The sequence below is a fragment of the Anolis sagrei genome, chromosome X (genome assembly GCF_037176765.1).
Source record: "Anolis sagrei isolate rAnoSag1 chromosome X, rAnoSag1.mat, whole genome shotgun sequence".
NCBI lineage: Eukaryota > Metazoa > Chordata > Lepidosauria > Squamata > Dactyloidae > Anolis > Anolis sagrei.
This window is the reverse complement of record NC_090034.1, coordinates 47,357,258-47,373,326: the sequence shown is the minus strand read 5'-3', so window position 1 is coordinate 47,373,326 and position 16,069 is coordinate 47,357,258.

Genomic DNA, 16,069 nt, shown 5'->3' with positions numbered 1-16,069 from the left:
CCTCTGGTGGTTTGGAAGGGGAATACTGGTCCATAGACCCTACATGGTTGCCTAACCTTGGAGTCTGGTCTCCCAACAGCTTCAGTACGCAGGATCTCAGATGCATAACTGTCTCCAATCAGCACAGAATTGGTGTCTGAAGGCTTCACCTGTTGAGGTGGAATTCATGCCCTATATTGCGCCCTCCTTCAAAGGTGCCAGTGGGATATGCATCATGCCCTGGGTTAACCATCCCTAAGAGGATGCTGGCCCTTGCAATCATGCTCCTCCAGCCATTGGACCAGGGCTCCCAGCCTCGCGTGGAGACCCTTAGGATGCCTGTTGCCATGGTGACTGCCTCCTCTTCTGCTGATGGGGGACCGCTGTGCCAAAGCTCAATCATTCCATCTTGGAAGGATATTTTTGGCAAGATTTTGCAGAGATGACCCTCCTCCCCCCCCCCCCCTTATCTCCTGTGGGGTTTTGGACATGGCTCATCTTTTGCTGGAGAGGAGAATTTATATTCCGGATGCCAGGCCTGTCGAACTAATTCACAAGGGGTTCTTTCTTTCCGAAAAAAGGAGGGTATTTCCCAAGGTGCTGGAAAAGCAGTGCTCGGATACATGGAAAGTGTTGGATGACTAGAAAGAACAAAATGTGCGCCTGATTCAAAGGGGAGTACAACGTGGACCTCCCAATAGGGATGCCTCTTTCAAGCGAGCAGCTCTGTATGCTCTCAGCCTCCATCTCCCGGAGGTTTTCAGCTTTGGGTGACATTGAAATAAAGACACAAATCAACAGATCAGTAAAAGTCTTGGCTGTCTTGAAGGAGCCATTTGGACAAGACCAAGTGCCAGTGTGATGTTTTTGCTTTGACACTGGTTGGCATCGCCATCTAAGACTGTTTGCCTCCTGGCTCCGTCTCCATTTATCCTAGTTCCTATGGAGAGGGGAGGCCTTCCTTTCCCTCTTGTTTACACCCTTCACAAATATTTGCTGATGCCTCCGTCCCTCATTAGTCCTCATTTAGCTGAGCAGTACATATTTAGCTCTCGTAATGGGGCCTCATCCATCATGTCCGCCCGTCCCGAATGATTGCCTGAGGCTTGCCCAGCTTCCATTTATCTTGCCTTAGCGTTGCATCTGACTGGGTGAGATTGGATTATCTCTGGCTGAGCCTCAAAGGCTCCTGAGATACTTGGTTGGAAGGGTCTCCTTTGTGTGGGAAAGGAAGTTGTGGGGAGGGCTCCATGAGGATAGGGAAACCCAAGCAATGGATCCATGCAGGAACCAACTAAGAAGGGAAAGAGCCAAGCAACCAGAAAGCTAACCTAGAACAAGATGTCTATTCTTCAGGTTCAGAGCTTCTGAGGCCTATCAAGGTGGCTTCTCTAAGCACTTTGGGGCAACCAAGCCAATTTTCTGCGGAGCTGACAAGGAAGGAAAAGAGCTAAGAAACAAGAAAAGATGCCTACTCTTCAAGTGTAAAGCTCCTGAGGGTCTATCAAGGTATCATCTCCAAGCCATGCCACTTTGGCCAGCACTTTAGGGTAACCAAGACAACCTTCTCTGGAGAACTCTCCAGAAGGTTTGCAAGCATTCTTGACTTGACATCTTCCAAGGTTGACCACACAGATTTTTCACTCCTATCACTGTGTCCCAGCAGTAGAACCAGGAGGAGCCCCCGGTAGCACAATGGGTTAAAGACCCTTGTGCTAGCAGGACTGCTGACAGGTCAGCCGTTTGAATCTGGGGAGTGGGATGAGTTCCTGTCTGTTAGCTCCAGCTTCTCATGTGGGAAACATGAGAGAAGCCTCCCATAGGATGGTAAAACACCTGGGCATCCCCTGGGCAACGTCCTTGCAGACGGCCAATTCTCTCACACCAGAATGACTTGCAGTTTCTCAAGTTGCTCCTGACATGAAAAAAAAGGCAGTAGAACCAAGAAGGGGAACTAAATGGAGGAGAAGGGAGGCTATGCATTGGGGGAGGGGACACTACTCTTTACATTGTGACTACTCATGCTTAGAGCAAGGTTAGGCAACTCAATTAGGTCTAGACTCTAGGATCTACTTTTTATGCCTTGGATGTGAAACAGTATTGATAGGCTTGCTGGCTTCCAGAAGGAGACTTCTGCCCCCTTTCTTTGTCCAGTAGAAGGTTGCGTTTTTGGTTTTTTTTGGTCATGTCAGGAGCGACTTGAGAAACTGCAAGTCACTTCTGGTGTGAGAGAATTGGCCATCTGCAAGGACATTGCCCAGGGGATGCCTGGATGATCTGATGTTTTATCATCCTTGTGGGAGGCTTCTCTCATGTCCCCGCATGAGGAGCTGGAGCTGACAGAGGGAGCTCATCCGCCTCTACCCGGATTTTAACCTGCGACCTGTCGGTCTTCAGTCCTGCTGGCTCAGGGGTTTAACCCACTGCGCCACCAGGGGCTCTTTTGCGTTAAGGACTGTGGAAATATTGAGGGCCGCAGAAACTTCCTTTGGGTGTGTGGGGGGCATGCTTTGCCTACTCTGACTTAGAGGTTTAGCTGAAGGTGGTTGCAGGAAGAATTAGGAGGCCTTCGTCGGAAAACAAAAGCCTTTTGAAGAATTCCAACGGTGGCCAGGGTCTCTTGATTTAGGCTCTAATTGATGGGTGAGATGACCAATGACTGCCTTGATGGAGCTGACTCTAACTTGGAATCCTGTTTCCACTGTTGTTCTTTTCTTTGTTTCCCTATTGGAGCTGTTCCTGGGTCCAAATCCTTTGCACTGCCAAGGCCATCTGCCTCTCAATCTGTGAAATGTAGCCTTCTATTTATATCACCAGAGAACGGATGGGCCAACATTGGTGTTCTTCTGGAAAAGAAGGGGAGAGAGTGTCATTGATTGTATAATGGCATTATGGGACAGTCTGATGCACAACTGTATCCGATTCTTCCCATTCCATAGGGCAAGTTATGACAAGCTGAATCCTTATTGGAAATAAATATCTGTTTGTTGATGGAGCCCAAATAATTCTGTATAAGAGTGAAGGCTCAAGTCTTCTCATTGCATCCTCCATGTTCATCAAATCTCCCCTTTTTGAATAATGCACAAACATGGACTTTGTGAGCTTTGATTTCCAATGGGAAGAATACCCCCCAAGCTCTGTCTTTGGATTAGCCAAACTAGTTGTAGTAACTGGTCAATGGGAGGGTTCATTACACACACAAATCCCAGTAAAATTCAATGAAGTCTGATATCTTGATATTCTTTGAGGCTGAAATGTGAAGTTGACTTAATGAAAAGAAATGTTTGAGGAATGGATTGGGAGCATCTTTGACACAGCCATTGAGGAGAATGCATTTGAATCCCCACCATGAAATAAAGAGTCAGACACAAGAAAATGGATCTAAAGGGCCATTTTCTGACCTATTGATTGAAAAAACTTGTAATAAGCTGTAGAGGGAAAATGTGTAAAAATGCAAAATATAACTCATGGCTGAATGGCCACCTAGTGAGCCTTGTCCCTGGGCCAGGTGTCACTCCCTCTGACCACCTCCAAGGACAAGCATGTACCAAGGATCCCGAGGGCCAAGCAAAATTCTTTGTCTGCACCTCTCGGCCGATCATAGTTGGAAGGCTCCCAAACCTCAGAGTTTTTCAAGAGTGAGAACCCCCAATCCAGCCCCAAGGGTAGCTCCCACTTTATGAAAACTTATGGGGACTTTTGTGGGAGTCCACCCTTCACCCCCTAAGGCGGGGGTGCCACGGTGCCTACCATAACCATTTAACCTTTAACATGCCACAAAAAGGGACAGATGTCTGGCTAGTCCCTTTTTCCCACTAGGCTGGCCAACATCTCCTTTATTCCCTCTTTCAAATCACTCACAAACAAAACATTCCCCTCATCTGAGAGGTGAACTCCATCGGGCCTGAACAACTCCGGCCGTTTGAACACAATTTCACAGTGCAAGACTAAACAGCCCCCAATCTGCCCCATGGCAGTTTTCATTTCCCGATTGACCTTTCTCCTGGTCAAATCAAGTTTCTTGGGATCACAATCCCTTGGCCACCGCAATCATGGCAACGGTGCCAACCATGCAATCAGAACTCCAGGCCACCGTTGCCTGATGAGATTGAAATTTTTCTGGGCTTGATGAACACAATTTCTCAGTGCAGGACTAAACAGCCCCCAATCCACCCCATGGCAGTTTTCATTTCCCGATTGACCGTACTCCTGGCCAACGAGCTTTTTGGGATCACAATCCCTTGGCCACCGCAATCGTGGTAACAGTGTCAACCATGCAATCAGAACTCCAGGCCACCGTTGCCTGATGAGATTGAAATCTTTCTGGGCTTGAAAAATTAGTGCCTTTTCCTTCAATAGACCCAAATCATTGTCCCCCAAATGTACAATTAACATATCATGAAGAGGTCCCCACCTCTCCTTGAATAACTTTGATAATAGCCCCCTCCATCAGAGTCCCCTTCTACCCCACCTTTCAACTATAACCTGGTCGCTCAGACCCAGCTGGGTCCCAAAGTGACTTTGATGGGCATGTCTCTCCACCCAGAAACCCAAACGATGGCCACAGATGAGGACACGCCTGCGAAGTGATCTGCATCTGTGAACTAAACAAAAGAAGGGGGTCAATCATCACTGAGTCGTTGTCTGGAATGATCGTTACATAACGCTGTAATGCGTTTGAGCACCATTTCCCTATGTGCTGAACATCTTGGTCTTTAAATCCCATGGCCACTGCCATAGGGCTGCCCCAATCCGAAAGGAATGAGTTCCAAAATTGACCCCACCCAAGCCCAAAACTTGTAGGGCCTGTGAGGTAACTTTCCAGAATTGATATTTTGTAAGTGGGAGGGAGCCCACATGCCTAAAAAGGACACGCAAGTCTCTTTCCCTTACCTCTATGTATCGATGAAGAGCTCTCACAGGGCACAAGGTCTCATCTGCACAGGTAAGTAACTGCACTTTTGTTCCCTTACCTGTTTGATCCGTTTTGGAATAGTGAATATGCAAGATTGCCTGTTCTGGCCCTAACTCCAGGTCCTGCATCGACAGCGCCCTATCTGAGCCATCTCTCTATGATCTTATCACTAATTTGCTTACCTTTAGGGCCCAAGAAAAAGCTGTCAGAGCTGCAGCATGGAAAAGCAAGGCCTCGAAGTGAGAATGACAATTCCCAGGCCAAACATTTGCCAAACCCTTCAAGATGGCTGGCCCCAGTGGCACCCGAGTATCTTTTATCATGCCACACTCCCAAGACCACCCTTCTAATATCTTATGAACCCTGAAACTCTTGGTTGGATTTGGGTACCCCTGTGCTTGTGAAACAAATGCTAATGCGGACAATTTATTCCTGATTGTAGCGAGGGCCAGACCCTTGCTGTGTAAGAAAATGCAGAAATGAAGAATTTGCTCTCCTGGAATAGGCCAAGGATTGCCAAGGTTATGTGTAGACCAGAAGGACTCAAATTCCTCTGCAGACTTATGGTAACCCGCTCTGGTGTTGTTAGCTAGAGCGATTCTGATGGTCCGATTAACCTCACCCCGCCAAGGCTCCATAGGCTGTAAGGCATCACCATAGGGGACACAGACGTTTGTGGAGCGAGCGCCCTGAATCGATCCATCTGTGGCAGGAGAGAGCATCGGCTATACCATTATCTACTCCTGCAACGTGATGGGCAAAAAGCACAATATTGTATCGGAGACACTGCAAAACAAATGCTTGAACCAAATGCATTGTCCTTGGTGACTGTGATGTCATTGAATTAATGACCTGAACTGTGGCCACATTGTCACACCAAAAGTGGACTACACTGCTGGCGAAGTCAGCGGCCCATAGTCAAACAGCTACCACTATAGGGAAGAACTCCAAAAAAGTTAAAGCAGATAACACTCCAGCAGAGGACCACTGAACTGGCCAACACTCTGTGCACTACTGGCCATTAAAGTAAACTCCAAAAACCCACAGAGCCAGCAGCATCTGATGCAACTTTCAGAGCGTCATGCAAGTACAAGTCATGTCTCTAGAATGAGACACCATTGTAAGAGTTTAAGAACTCTGGCCAGGTAATCAGATCATCCCAGATGCCCCAAGATTTAACTATTCTGTGGTGGGGCTTGGTGATGCCACAAGTAGCATCACATACATGACACGAAAAGGCCCTACCTGTAGCAACTACTTGACAGGCAAAATTAAGATGCCCCATGAACTCTTGAAATTCTTTGAGTGTTGCTTTACGGTGACCTAAAAAACTATTTAACTTGCCCTTCAGGTTTTCCAGTGTATCTAACGGCAGTCGACAGCTCTGTGCCACTGTATCAATTTCAATCCCCAAAAAGTGAGTACCGTGGCTTGCCCCTCCATCTTGTCATGTGCCAGAGGTACTCCAAAGTGATCGGCCAATTGGTGAAATTGCTGCAGTAGGTATCCACAGTGTCCTGTTCCTGCTTTGCCGATGAACAAGAAGTCATCCAAGTAGTGTGCCACCCCTGACAAGCCAGAGTTCTTCCCAATTGCTCACTCCAAGAATGAACTGAATCGCTCAAAGGCATTACAGGAAACAGAACAACCCATGGGCAGGGCTCTATCCATATAATATGGCCCTGCGAAGCAGAAACCCAGTAATTTGAAATCATGAGGGTGAACTGGAAGCAGGTGGAAAGCTGACTTGATGTCACATTTTGTTAGCTCCACCCCAGGTCCCTGTCTTCTAACTCTCAAGACAGTATCATCAAATGAAGTGTAATGCACTGAACATAATTCAGTCAGGATGACATCATTCACAGACTCACCTTTAGGAAATGAGAGGACTCTTCAGGGGCCTTTTTCGGGACAATCCCCAATGGCAGGACCCTCAAGTTTGGAATGGGAGAGGGTCTCAAGGGGACCCACCACCCGTCCTTCCTGAACCTTTTTTTTGTATCTTGTGGCGAACTGTATCCTCCTTTCTAACAATGGACAGGAGGTTAGCTGACCTAGAAGGCTGCCTATTCCCATGAAATGGAATTCGGAAACCCTCCCAAGAACTCAATAACAAATAACTGGCAGCAACACAATCCAGGTATTCAGCCGATCAGCCGCTCATATTTTCAAATTTAAATGGGCTGGGGCCTTTAGGAGGTAACTGGGGATTGTCTTGGTTCCTACTGACTGACTGACTCCTGACTTGTGGGTTGCTGCATCCTCTGAAACGTTAGGAAAGGAATGCAGTCCTTTGTACAATGAACACTCGTGCTTAAATCGGCACACCTGTTTATTGCAACTATCTTGAATCCCAAATTCCCAGCAGTATTGATTTTGGTCCCCTTGTTTGAAACTAGCATTGTTAGGGGAAAAACCAGTCCTTGCCAACAAATGGCCACTGTGGTCCCTGTCCCCTAGCATGGGGTGGGCAGGGTTCATGATCCTCATCCACATCTCAGAAAATGGCCTATCTCATGGCAAAGTAGGAAAGGAGGCTGCCTTCAATGAAAAGACTCATCGTAGGAGAGCCATGAGGGGCCTTGATAGTATGTGTAAGCTTTCTGTATAATGTCTAAGTATTTGGTCAAGGTGTAAGCCTGCCATAGCTGTACCCTGACAACGACTCCCATGTAAATAACCTAACCTGCTAATCAGTTACATCAGGTTCTATCTACCTTCTGTTTCTTTACCTTTTCTCGTTTTTTGTTATCCAGTTGCTCCCAGTATTTTTTATTACCTTCCTGTGTAATAATGAGAATATATTGACATACTCACATACTCATCAACATACCCTTCAAAATTTTATCAATGGTTCTCTGAATAAGATGATCTCCTAGCTCCATATTCAGGTCACCTGGTGGGATGGCCGAGTAGGCTTGCAAGGTGGGCTGTTGTCCCACCCAGCCTTGCCCATAAACCAACTGTCCAGGCTAAGCTCCACTGGTGGCTTGGTGTGTGCAATGGCACCACCTGATGATACTGTTGATGTCGGGCCTGCCAGAGCATTTCTGACAGAAAGTGACCCGGGGCCTGCCACCGAGCTCGGTTGTGTGCCTATTGCCATAGGAACCAAGGGGGTAACACCTACGTAAGGTGGGGCCTGAAGCACAGTTGGTGCTATCTGAGATTATGTCGGAGCCTGGGGTGCTGATAATACTGCTGTAGAGGCCATTGGAACCAAAAAGGCAGGCACATGAGGCACCACCGGTGCAAACTGAGGCATTGGAGGTACACATGCAGGGGCCACTGCTCCAGAAAGACAGGCAACTGAGGCACTGTTGGTGCCACCTGAGAATGGGTAAAAGTCTGAGGCACTGGAGATAGTACTACAGAAGCCCTAGTGCTAGAAATGACAGAAGCCTGGGGCACCGGTGGTGGCACCTGAAAATAGGAAGGAGCCTGAGGCAGTGGTGATAGGATTGTAGGGTAAGCAGGGGTCTGAGGCACCTGCGATAGCACCACAGGAGCCACAGGGGCCCGCACACTTCCTCAAGGCCAAGCCCCTACTGCTGCTCCCAGGGTCATCAAATATTGAGAGGACAATGAGGAGCTCAATATTGCTGGCCCTGCAAAAGACTGTGGCTGGGAAAGTGTGGCTGCACCTGCACTCTGGTGAATACCCTGTTGCAACATCTGTGTAGGCAGCTGGAGCAATGGTGCAGCCCTCCCAGCAGCGACCAGTTGAACCAGTGGAGCCCCCTGTGGCCCAGCAACTGCTTCAGAGGCAGTAGTGGCCACCTGCTGGGTGGCAGGGCCACCCTGCCCCTCGGAATATGTTTTTCCCCCAACTGTGTTTACCTGCTGAAGCACAGGGGCCCAAGAAATAAAGAAGTCAATCCCTAATTGATGTCCTATGTCCTAATTGCACTGTCTGCTAAATGCAATAAAAAAAATACTAAGTTTGATGAAACAAAATGGCTGCCAGAAGTAGGTCAGGCTTCCATAAAGATAGCACAAAATGGCCACCCTACTACCAAACAGGGTCCCTGCTGTTCAGAGATTAGGCCCAAAACAAAATGGCCACCTTGCCAAGCAAAGGTATTAGAAACAAAATGATCACCACACTACCAGGCAGGATTTCTCCTGGCCATGTGGTTAGGCCCAAAACCAATTCTGGCTGTCCTATCAATGTTAGTGGGGCAGAAAGTGTGGAAGAACTATAATACTTGTTTTGGGGAGGGGAAGGGGGCTAAATGGCAAGGCTATAATTAGAGCAGCAAGCAGGGGCACTCCCCAGGCAGATTAGTGTCTCCCTCTCAACAAACAGGCCTTCCTCCCAGGAGCAGTTGGCACTGCTAAGGAAGGTAACTGCTAACTGCTAAGGAAGGTAACCCAGGGAACTGCTGGCAACTGCTAAGGAAGGTGAGCCTCTAAAGGGGCAAGAGAAGCACCAAGGTGCCCCTCAAAAGGAAGTCCTACTAGAAAGGCCTCTCCACAGGGAGTGGGGTGGAAAAGGACACGCACTTCCTCCCAGAGGCATGCAGAGGGAAGAGTGGGCTCTCTTGGCATAGCTGCAAGAGAGGGCAGGCCCAAAGGGGGCCCTCCAAGGAAGGAATAAGCCTGGAGGCAGCAAGAGCTGCAGGCCTCTGAGGGGCAAGGAAGGAGGTGGGCAGCCTGAAAAGGCTCCTTAAAAGGAAAAGAACAAGGTGCTGCCAGTGCCACTGGAGCCATCCGAGCAAGGAGCAGCCAAGATTGCTGCTTTCCTAACTCACCCCCTCCCAGCCCTATACAAACCAGCCTGGAAGAAGAGAAGAGATCCAGTCCTGCCTGAAGAAGGCCAGATCAGAAGCTGACTCTCTCAGGCACAACATCTTCTCACGCCGTCCAAAGGAAACTGAAAGAGAGGAACAGAGCAGCCTCACCCAACTTTCTGCTCCGCCCCCTCACACGCATGGGCCAGCAACTACCTGGCCCAAACCAAGTCTGCCTCCTTCATGGGGTAATTCAAAATGCCCTCCCGCATCTTAAACTTTGCTTGGCTGCGGGTGGGGCTTATAGCTTCTCCTCTCCACTGAGAATCATAGAATCACAGAATTGGAAGACCTCAGGGCAGGAATACCCAGCTATGGCATTCCTAAAAAATGCCCACACAATGTCTGAAGTATTCCAGATGAGGTTTGACCCAAACAGAATAGAGGGACACAATTTCTTCCCTTGATCTAGACACTAGACTCCTACTGATTCAGCCTAGAATTGCATTGACCATTTTAGCTGCCGCATCACACTGTTAGCTCATGTTCAGCTTGTGGTCTACTAAGACTCCAAGATCCCTTTCACTTGTGCCGTTGTCAAGCCAGGTCTCAACCATCCTATATCTGTGTATTTTTCTTTCTGCCTAAGTGTAGATTCATACATTCCTCCCTTTATGAAATCTATGTTAAACCACAGAAGTTCCAGTTCTCAGTTCCAGAGAGGTCCTTCATCTCAGATCCTGCCATTTGTTTAAAGACACTGCCTGTTCAGAGAACCAAGTGTTTCCCAATTACACCGTGTGTGATTTCCCGCGCCTAGGATCCGAGGCACCGTGAATAACAGGAGAACTCTGCCTTTATTAATGGCTCCCTGAAGCATCTCGAGAGCCACCGGAAAAAATAAATAAACACACACGCTAATGCAATTAAATACAAAAACACTAGTTAATGTAGCGTTACTGAGCTGAGCCAAGCTCCCATTCCTCAGGAGAGGCCAATAAGAACATGCTGAAAGTCATTCCAAATGCCTTGGTGGAGGCGCACTGGAGGGTGGGCATCTACTCATCCAAATCTCAAGAATACATTGTAGGTTTTGTTCTGGGCGCAGAAGTCACTGGTTCTACCCACAGCTCCCATGGAGGAGTTTTCCAGGGTCCTGAACCTATTTGAAGGAAGAGGTTCAGCACTTTGGAAAGTTCCTTTAAAATCAGAAGAAAAAATGCCACCTCCTGCCACACTGCAGCCATTGACACCCACGATTAGCATCTCCAGATATGTTCTTGTGCAGCTTCAATTCGGTCCCAACTTATGCCAAACCTAAGGTTTACTAGACAAAAATCATTCATCCCTTAATTTATTTGGCATCTCCTGTTTTCTTCCTGTGTGCCTTCAATTCCACTCCGACTTATGCCAACCCTAAGGTTTTCTTGGCAAGAATCATCCATCCATCATTTTATTTATAGTCTGTCTTTCTCCCAGATTGGGTTCCAAGATGGCTTTCAAAGTGGCAGAAAATACTCTAAATTTTCTTTTAAATATGGTATACTAGTAACCGGGCCCCACTCTCCTTAGTGTCTGAGATCGCACAGGATCTGGTGCAGTAAAATCCAACCCATTCGCCCCTCGTTCTGGGTTGCTAAACAATGCAGATCATTCAGGCTTTACTAGATTCGAAGTTCCTCTTGTGCCAATTTCTCCAAGCCAAAAGCCATTTCAAGTCTCTCTGAACCTTTGTTGGCTTTGTCACAAAGACGCACAACTTCTAACAGTACCCCCCCCCCCTCCTCCTCTGTTCTGTCAAAAGGCACGCAAAACAGCGATTTTGTCTGGCCAGGCCAAGGCCAGGCTTTCAATTAATGGAAAAGATTAGACTAATCTTTTTGTAACCCAAAGCCTGACAAGTGTTGGAGGGCCTGTCGTTGGATGTTCCCCTCCATGGTAGACTCAGCACTCAATGGAGATGAGGGATCCTGTTCTGAGACGGTGCAGAGAAGATGGGGAAGGGTCCGCCGATGCTGCCAAATCCCTTGTAATGACATGCTGTAAGCTTCCATGGTGTTGTCTGCAACGGCACACCAACAGCTGGGTGGAAGGAGTCGACATGCATGACTATCTGCGCAAAGCCCCCAACATCTGCTGAGGGAGAGGGAGAAGAGACGGCGCTCCCAAAGCTAATGACTCGCCTCCTGGATTAACAAATGAGGCAGAAAGAAGACTTGCGACGCCAGACAAAGTGGGGAGGAAGGCAATCCAGCAATGTGTGTCTGTCTCCCTGTTTATCAAGGCTGATAGAGCAATAGAATCATAGATAGGGACTGCAAAGATGATCTAGCCCAACCCCAAGAGATGGCAATCCAAGTACTGTTTAAAGACCTCCAATGACGGAGAGTCCACTATCCTCCAAAGTAGCCCATCATCCATTAGAGCTAGAAACGAGTCCAAGGTAGAAGTGAGTCATCCTGTCCAACCTCCTTCTGCCATACAGAAAGACCCAACTCAAGTATTCCATCCAACAACTGTTTGAAGACCACCAAAGGAGGTGAGTCCATCACCCTCCAAGGCAGGCAATTCTACTCTTACAGTCAAGACATTCTTCCTAATGTTTAGGTGGAATCTCTCATCTTGTAATTTGAATCCATTGGTTTGTGGTCAAGTCTTTGGCTCTGGAGGAAACACGTTGGCTTCATCTCAACATGACCTCCCTTCAGATATTTGAAGATGGCTCCTCTCAGGCTTCTCTTCTCCATTTGTTGGTTTCCAGCCACTTCCGTAGGGGCATTTCCCCACGTGTAAGACAGCCACAGGACAGTGGCCATATTTTTTCCTGCCCTTCCCAAATGTGTCCATTATTTCTCCACATTCAGATGATGCCCCTCAAGCCTACGTTGGAGACCTCCTCCTTGTAACGCCTCTGGGAAGCAGGTTCCTTTCACCTTCTCTTCCACAAGAGGCATTCGACTAATGAGTCGTCCTTAATTCCCTTCCGCTTGTTACCATAATTAATGCCTAACTTTCTGAAGTCTAATTAAAGTCGGCTTGCTGGGTGCTCAGCCGCGCCAACCTCCCCTTAGATAATTGTCTCCAGATACGGAAGGAGGTCTTTCTCAAAAGGCAGAGAGATAAATACCTCCTTAAAGAAATTACGCCTGTGGAAATGTGGCAGGAATAATGACAATATCATTAGGAGGCGTCATTGGCAGCGCTTTATGCCTAATTATGGAGGCAGGGCTATTGGTAGACTTCACTGGCGGCCGACCCAGAGCACCTGAGCAGGGAATGGCTCTCGACTCTTTGCCGCCCCATTACTACTTCTCTGTGTGACTACCTGATGCAGCTAAATTCATTGCCCGACTTACCGGGCAAAGCCTGTTGCGGTGGGGGGTGCCCTCCCTCTGGCCACGTGGTTAGCAGGGGCTTCTCTTTCCCAAAAGCCCCTGCGCTGCTGGAAGTTTCCCGCCACTGGATCAGCTGGCCAACTGGAGGCTAGCTCCGCCCAGCTCCTGGCATTGGCCAGGGGCCGGTTGCACCCTGTGCCCAGCAGCTTTAAATAGGCTGCGCTGGGCCCAGCAGGCACCAGGCCTGCTTCGAGTTTTATTGGTTGCAGGCAACCAGGGTTGGCAGCAAGGGGCGCGGTGGCACACCACCCCCCTTTTTGTGGCATGTGGCATGGGCCCTGGATCTGGTGCTGCCCCTCCCCTATTGGCGGGGAGGGAGCATCCGGCGGTTTCCAGGGGTGCCGTGTCATGTGACCCGGTATTGTGCCGGTGGGCCCCCTGTTGGACTCATCAGGTATCGGTCAGCAGCGGGCTGATCGATCTTGATCCAGAACCCATGCCTAGCAGCCAACCCTGTGTTCCTGTAATTAATAAATTAAGTTGTGGCCATTTTTACTCCATCTACGTGTCTGTGTCATCTCTGGTTCTGTGGGAGGGAGGAGTGTCGCCCATCCACACGCAAAAGGCAGAGAGATAAATACCTCCTTAAAGAAATTACGCCTGTGGAAATGTGGCAGGAATAATGACAATATCATTAGGAGGCGTCATTGGCAGCGCTTTATGCCTAATTATGGAGGCAGGGCTATTGGTAGACTTCACTGGCGGCCGACCCAGAGCACCTGAGCAGGGAATGGCTCTCGACTCTTTGCCGCCCCATTCCTACTTCTCTGTGTGACTACCTGATGCAGCTAACAAGCCTCTCGAGCCGCCAGCAACGTGTTGTGTTGGTTCAACCTGCTGGACTGTTATTATTATATATCTCTCTAAAAAAAAGAAAACCTGGCAAGAGAAGGAGCCAGAGGCATCTGGACGGACTAACAAGAAGGAGGAGGAATCAACACAAGAAGCCTCCCTCTCCATGAAACACAGAGGGATCAATCAGATTTCCCCACAAATTGGCCTAAAGCTGAGAGGAGATAAAGTGAGAAAGGAGGGACACACACGCACACACTCATGAAGTTGGAAGGGACTCCTGGGTCATCCAGTCCAGCCCCATTTGGCTATGCAGGAAGGCAGAATCCAAGCCCTCCCGACCGATGGCCATCCAGCCTCTGTTTGAAAGCTGTCACCAGACTAAGGCAACAATGGATTCCTCTGTCTAACAGCTCTGACCCCAAGGAAGGTCATCCTAAGGTTCTCTGTAGTTTTGCAAGGTCTGCTTCCTTCTCTGGCAATGAGTGTCAAACTACAACTCCCACGATTCTATACAATTTAGCTAGAGCCTTTCAAGTGGTGTCAAACTGCATTGATTCTACAGCATCGCCCAAACTTTGGTCTTCCAGGTTTTTTTGGACTTCAGCTCCCAGAACCGTTGATCATTGGCCAAGGCAGTTGAGGCTGAATCCCCAAAACCTTCAGGGTCTAGACTTTGGGATGTATTCCAGGTTCTGGTCCAAGCCCGACCCTTTTTGCCCTTGTGACCAAAGAGGCGTATCGTCCCCATCTCCAACCTCCGCAGCCGTTTTCCTCCAAAGGAGTGTTTGACCATCAGGAACATTCCATCATGCATATTTTACATCCCCCGATTATTTTTGAACATTGTGTCCTTGTCGGAGCCAGCCGATTCATAAAAGAGGTTTAAATTTTTGATGTCCAATTTATTTTAAATTTCCTCCTCTATGGCTCCGTAAATCTGACGGGTCTCCAAATGTGGTGCCCGCCTCAACTGGGCCGAGAGGGTCAGGTGCCCCTTTCCCCTTGCCCTTCTGAATGGGCCCAACGGAGCTGAAAGGAAGAAGCTGCAATGTCTGCAAGGGAGAGGAGCGTGGCGCAAACAAATGAGGTAAACATGAGCGCGCGCGCTGAGAGAAAACACGTCGCCGCTTTTAATGAGGCATCCCGAGCACGCTTTGATCTGCCCCTGAAACGCAACGCTGGAAATGGTGATTAAATGCGTTTTTAACACAAGCGTACATGAAACATCATACGCCGTTACATATTTCAGGAGGATAAATTGGCAGGAAGGAGGTGGCAGGCTTGGATATGTATGCCGGAGAAGCAAAACCAGAGGCAAAATACTAATAGACAGGGTTGCCATGTTCTAGTCCCCCCCTCAAAAAATCTGGGAAGACTACCCTGCATATTATAGAAATTTGCACACATTTGTTGCAAATAATAACAACAAATATCTGTATTTGGCCTTCAAACTGGGACTCAAACTCATTTACAATTGCATTGTTTTCCCAGCACTGTCCTCCCCCTTAGCACCATTTATAGTCAAAGATCTGATTTGAAGAATCATTATAGTTTAATGGTTAAAATGCAGCATTTGGAGCCAAGTCCAGGACTGATTATTTCATTGTGATGCTTGGGTCTTCCTATGCGTTGGACACATTCATTTGTACAATTCCCCCGACCCACATTTTAGAACAGATGGCAATACAATTAAAAATGTTTTTTTAATAACTGAAAATTGTCTCTCCTAGCTATGAAACCCTCTGAAAGGTACCAGCAGGTCTCTTTCTCCCAGGAACAATTGGACAAAGTAGCAATGGTGTTTCTACCTCATCGATCAACTTCTACAAGGATGAGGTGCTTCCATTTGAAGGCAATGGCAATCTGGGACTTGGGCAGAAAGGAGCGACAGGTACATGAGCCATCTGGGTAAAAGCAGTCAAAGGGACAATATGGCAAGCCATTGGAGAGCTTTGTCTGAAGCATGTTGAGAGAACGAGAAATCATCCATGAGGCAGAATGCTTGTTTTCTGGAGCTCTTTGAGGAAGCAGAGGTCCTCGTGGAAAATGGCCAGCTCCATTCTGGATGGGTCCTTTTTCTACCCTTTCCAGACTCTCAGGTTGCATCTATACTGTTTAACGAATGTAGTTTGACACCATATGAATCACCAGGGTTCAAAGCTAGGGAAATCAGGGGAGTTGTTTTACAGTGTTCTTGGTCTTCTCTGCCAAGGAGTGTGGGTGCCTTGCCAAACTCTGATTGCATCGGTGGT